The following is a 6,000-nucleotide window of genomic DNA, read 5'->3' on the forward strand; positions in this document are numbered from 1 at the left end:
GAAAGAAAGAAACTGAGGCTGAAAGAAATAGACCCAGCACGTGAATAAAGACTCCAAAGTTTCCTGTTAGGGCAACATGAGACACCAGGGGCTAGGGGTGCAGGCACACAGCTGCTATCCTGTCAGTTCAGACACCAGCTTTGTCCATTGTGAGCAAGACAGGAGGAGAGATCACATCCTTGGACGGAGAGGGGGTTGCACAGTATGTGAGGGGAAGCTGCCTCCTCCTCAGAAGGACCAACATAGGAAATAGACATCTTTAACAGACCCTAACATATCTCTGCCCCCTTGCTTAGGCAACCATATACGAGGTTCACTTTCAAAAGCACTCTGCAATAGCCTGTGTAAAGAGATTAAGTAGCACTGAATGCAGGAACACACACACACACACACACACACACACACACTCCATAGGGATTCCGGGAGGGAGCGAGAGTCTTCTCTGGAGACCACAACCTTTCTGGCCTGACCCCTTTCAGAGTACTGTGGGGGATAAACAGGATTACTGCAGACAGAACTTTACATTGCAGAGACTGATTACCTCTGCAGCAGAGCTGTGCAAATTAGAGCCGCACCAGCCCCACAATTGAGCAGGTGAGAGGAACAAAACAACACAGACTCAAACCTGTTTACAGGAACGACATTCTTGTAGAGAGCCTGATAAGTCTGTTGCTAAGCCTGACTTGCTTCCTGTCACCAAGCACCTGCTTCTCATGCAGGAAAGATAATCGCTCTGGGAACAGGCTCTACTCAGGAGACCTGGCAGAGTGCTTTCGACAGAGCGCCAAGCCTGCCTTTCAACAAGCCTTCCCCTTGTCCTGGGTGGCATGACGGGAAACCCTACCTGGCAAGGAAAGGCTTTGCCCTGCTGCCTTGTCTGCAGCTGAAAGTGACCTGCAGAGAAAGAAAGATGTCCCTGGATTCCAAGCTCAGAGCAACTGCTGAACAAAGACCCCAAAGATTCTTGCTGGGACAACATGAAACACAGGGGATGAGCTTCGAAGAGTGTGACAGTGATCATCTGTCAGGCCAGGTGGTCACCTCGCTGTTAGTGCTGAGTGAGCCAGGGGGAGGGAAGATGGCAGCCCTGGCTGAGGGGTACTGTGAAGCATGGGAGGGCCTGTGCAGAGAGAGCAGCACAAGAAGCGAGAGTCTGTACTTGACTCTGAAGAAGGTAAGAGAGATGAGGTTATTTCTAGACAGGATAAGGGACAGCTGGCTTCCCCCTGTCATCAGAGAGGTCCAGAAGGCTTGTGGAGAGCCATCCTGGAGGCTGGAGGGATGCCTCAATGGTAACAATAGTGCTTACTGCTCTTCCAGAGGACCCAAACACCCAAACATCGGAAGACCACAAATGCTCTCATACCAGCTCTCAGGGAATCCAGGGGAGGCTAGCACCTGTATGCATGCGGCATACACTAATACAGACACATAAATGAAAAATTAAAGTAAATCTTTTAAAGCCCATTTCTGGGTCCTGCTAAAAACTTAAATCTGGAGATAAAGAAATTCCCCTATAAGAAAGAATTGCTTTCTAAGCATTGTACACACATACATACACACACACACACACAGGTGTTGTCTTTCTCTCAGCCCCTCTCTCCTCTTTTTCCCTCCCTCTGTCCCTCCCCATCCTAATCTACAAAGCATGTCTCCTCAATTAAATAGAACCACCAGCCAGCCCCAGTACACACTCAAATAGAAACACCAGGTTAGGCCTGAGGTTATTCATGCACTCTTTGAAATTCCGGACTTTGAAAGAGCCCAAGAGCTTCAACTACAAGAAGTGTCCTCCATATAAACAAACAGCCCAGCCTCTAATCCTTACCGCTCTCCATGCAGTGCCTGAGGCAAGGTTCTGCAAAGACAGGAGCTAAGCACCTGCTTTAGTGTCCAGAACCATTGAACTTTAGGAAGCAGCAGCCTTCAGCAGGGTCACTGCACAGCAAGGGGAATGTCCCCACAGCCCTTGGCAGACTCTCTCTGATATGCTAACTCTCAACAGTGTCTTATCTCTGGCACTGGTTAGGTTTTTCCTCTTGTTACTGGCTTACCCAGAACTCAAAACTGTCTTCACTCCTAGGAAAGGAAGGCTCTGCTTTCTGCCAAAAACAAACAAACAAACAAACAAACAAGCAAACAAAAAAAACTGTGCAAAAAATATCCCTACCTAGGCATAAACCTATCTTGATTTCCATTTTCCCAGTACCATCCTTACTGCTGAGGAATAGGTTAAAAATGTCCATTTCAAAGAATTTTTAAAGGATTCCCATCCATGAGATAAAGTTCCTGGAGGGAAGTTCATGGAGACCAGAAAGATCCTGGCATTAGTCCACATCTCAAGCATGCATCCATAATACTTTTTTATTTCTAGGTTTACTGCTTATGCCAAATAATGCTAGCCAATGGTGTTGCATTTTACAACTCGAATCAGTCAGAAAAAACACTACAACCATGAATACTATAACCTTGAACTCCAACATGGTGTTAGAAGTTTCCATGAAACAATGATGATCAGAGGAAGTGCCTACATACCAGAAACACAGGCTACTCCATATTAACTTGTCACCCTCTGTGCCCAGCACAGAGCCTAATAATCTGATGAAAAACAGTGAACATATCTGAGTTCATATCTGGAAGTCATAGAACGGGTTGCTTCAGGATCTGAGCACACACAGATCCTCTGCATCCTGGTTACACAAACACTCAAGTCTACCTAAGCAGCTGAACAGGGGTGTCACACTAACTAGGTTCTGAAGAGTCCTGCTATATCCTAAGGAAAGGTCTAATACTAATATGGGCCTAAGAGATCTTCATATCAATTCAGGCAGATCATGACAATAAAACAGAAATCACAACCCATGTAGTACCCAAACGCTTTGAACCAGCTCTGTTCATTTCCTTACTCAAATTGCACAAGAGAGACAAGTCGGGAGGCTGGGGTGCGCGTGCCTGCAGAGGTGAAGCCCCGATGACCATGCTTTGTTTCAGGCCCAATTCAGCGTCATAACTTACCTACTGCCCAAGTGTCCGAGAAATCACTAGCCCTCTCTCAGCCTCAGACTGTCCATCTGAAAAACAAGAAGACAACCACAATGAACTCTGTGCTCACAGGCATCACAACTTTGACACCTAATATCACCTTCCACCTACTAACCAGCCCATGGAACAAAGGATGAACCCCAGCAGTACTTCTATCTTCATAGGGAAAATTCAGTCTTCCAGTCATCTGGGTACACACTTTTGATTTTGATTTTAATAGTTGTTCTCCCTAACAACTGAGATTGTTAGGGGCGCTAGAAGAAAGAGTATATATAAAGAGAACTACCATGGTTCTCACACACTCTCATTTAAAAAAAAAAAAACATTAAGGGGGCTGGAGAGATGGCTCAGTGGTTAAGAGCACTGGCTGCTCCTCCAGAGGTCCTGAGTTCAATTCCCGTCTCATAACCATCTGTAATGGCATCTGATGCCCTCTTCTGATGTGTCTAAAGACAGCTACAGTGTCCTAATATAAATAAAATATAAAATAATTATCTTTAAACTCTTGTTTAATTTTTAATTTTATTGATGTGTATTTGTGTGTGTGTCGTTTGTATGAGTGCATAGTGTGTGTGTGTGTGTGTGTGTGTGTGTGTGTGTGTGTGTTGTGTGTGTGTGTGTGAAGTGTCCTTACAGGCCAGAAGCAGCCATCAGATTCCTATCCACAGTTTCTCAACACAGGTACTGATAACTGAACAGGTCCTCTAGAAGAAGATGGACAAGGAGAGTTTCTAATGGCTGAGCTGTCTCTCCAGCTCCATTGAGCATGGTTCTTGTAATCATTTCTCTCCCAGGCACATATATACTTTACCATCTTTCAGAGCAGGACAATGGTACATAAAATCTAATGGACCCATTGCATCACAGGCCTTCCCTCCTTGCCCCTCCCATTATGACCAGGACTGCTGCCCTTCTCACATTGTCTCTTTCTCCAAGCACTTTGCAGGTCTGTGCTCTGCTCTCTGACAGTAGCATTGTCTGCACTCAGTTCAGTGGAGTGCAGAGGGGGCAACATCCACCACTGGACTTACCCCAGTCTTCAGTTGACTACCTAGTCTGGAAAATAAGGGAAGGATAGCAGCCACTCACAGATACTCCTTTCAAACTAGGAACTAGGGTCTAAGGGAAAGAAAAGGAAACCTATCATCTGCCCGAGCAACCTCCAGTCACAGCTGTAGAGGTGGCACTACCTACAGATGTCCTTTCTCCCGGGTCCTCATAACCACACTGGGAAATTCTCACAGCCGATAAGACTAGTTCATCCTGGCTGGCAATTCATCGGAAGCCCACTGCAGTCACTGGGTGCCACCAAACAGCTTAGCCATAGCAGTGTGTCATTTATACCATTTAACTTACTTTTTTGCTTTACTTCATATCCAAAGATTTCATTACTTTGCATTTTAAGTATTTGTTTTATGTGCTTGTGGAGGGGGTGGGAGGGAGGGCAGAGCATGTCACAGTGTGCTTGTGAAAATCAGAGGACAGCTTGTGTGTATTGGCTCTCTCCTTTACACCTTGTACATTCGGGAATCATTTAGCGACATTAGCGACGGGTGACTTTACCTACTGAGCCATCTCCCTGGCTCTTCATTTTTAAGGGAGTTTTAAAAGAAGTACCCTCAGCTCTTTATTTCTTGCCCTTCTCTCTGTGGCCTATTAAAAAGCAACCTTGCAATGAAGATGGAGTCAAGTCTTGCAAACAGGCTGCTAACAATGTAAAGAGTTCATCCTAGTGGCCATTCTGCACACAAATGTCTATGAACTCCCAGGGTATAGGTGTTGTCTGTGTAACATATCTGCCCATATCTCATTAGAATTTGGAACTTTTGAGGTCTAAAATGCTTATCTGTCCACCATGCCACCTCTTAGTGGTTTCTTTAACTATATTTGGGGGATGCTGGTGTTTGATCCCTAGCTATTCTACAGCCTCAGAACTTAGAGATATCACATTTCAAAGGTAAAGCAAAAAGAATGTTTTACTCTTTGTATCTGTTGCAAAGGTTTCCCAAGGTCACACAGCTCAGTTCACAACTGAAGGAGCCAGGACTTGCCATCCACAACCCAGCGCTCTGTGAATAAAGTCACCCCCTCTCCTGCAACCTGTCCTCAGAACTCCAATCTATAACTCCTTGGCATTTGGCCACTAATTAAGTTCTATTTGCAAATCAAGGCAGGTTCAGACGATTCTGTAACATCATCAGGGTTTCCATAAAGTGACGAGATCCTATCAATAGCTATTTAAGTTCCCGAAAAGGGCACTTTAGTAAGAAGCATCTAGGTTTCAGAAATTGTGACTGAAAGCGATTCTTTATTCAAAGATCCAAGATAGTAACCAAGGGAATAGAAAGGGCCAGTCACATAATACCTAGGACTCCACTGTCACGGGAAATGAGGACCAAACTGCAGCCACCAAGAGGCTGTGTTGGACTCTGGCCAATGTGGCTGTGGCGTGGCCTTGTTAGAACTCTAAGTTTCCACTTCCTGTCGTTCGTTAAAATTAATTGCTGTAAATTTTTTATGAGGAGAAAGTAAATAGGTGAAAGGGCCTGTAGAAGTGGCCTAACCTGGTTCAGTGTAGAGCCTCACTCCCCCAAGGAGACACGGCTTGATCAGTCCCTCCCAATCCAGCAATCCCTCTCTCTGGAATCACTTGCCCACCAATCTGCATTGGAATTAGTCAATTATTACAGTCACCGACATTACAGTTATTGCACCCATAGGTTGCTTTCTCTTATAAAGAACCAGAATACACTAAATAGTTTTTAAATGTACTACCACCCTGGCAGTATCGCTTTGGATGCAGGCCCCTTAGCATTTCTATGAGAATATGGAGAAATAGATGCACACATGCCATGCACCCTGATGGTTTACGAAGCAGGGTCGCAACCATGGATGCTGACTTTTAATGTCTTTTTAGCTTACTAAGAAAGCATTCTCTATAATGGTCACGTAGGTAGG

The 6,000-nt window shown here is 45.1% G+C and overlaps 1 protein-coding gene across 1 annotated transcript in view; it reads right to left on the bottom strand.

Annotated features, from left to right (window-relative positions):
- The window catches only part of Tenm4 (teneurin transmembrane protein 4), a 561,145-nt gene extending 558,080 nt beyond the window's left edge, over positions 1-3,065 (bottom strand). The window contains 1 exon segment of the mRNA XM_052158525.1: positions 3,016-3,065. The gene's annotated coding sequence lies outside the window, so the exon portion shown is untranslated.
- Between the last annotated feature and the right edge of the window lie 2,935 nt (positions 3,066-6,000).

Source organism: Apodemus sylvaticus, chromosome 1, assembly GCF_947179515.1.
Source record: "Apodemus sylvaticus chromosome 1, mApoSyl1.1, whole genome shotgun sequence".
Taxonomy (NCBI): Eukaryota; Metazoa; Chordata; class Mammalia; order Rodentia; family Muridae; genus Apodemus; species Apodemus sylvaticus.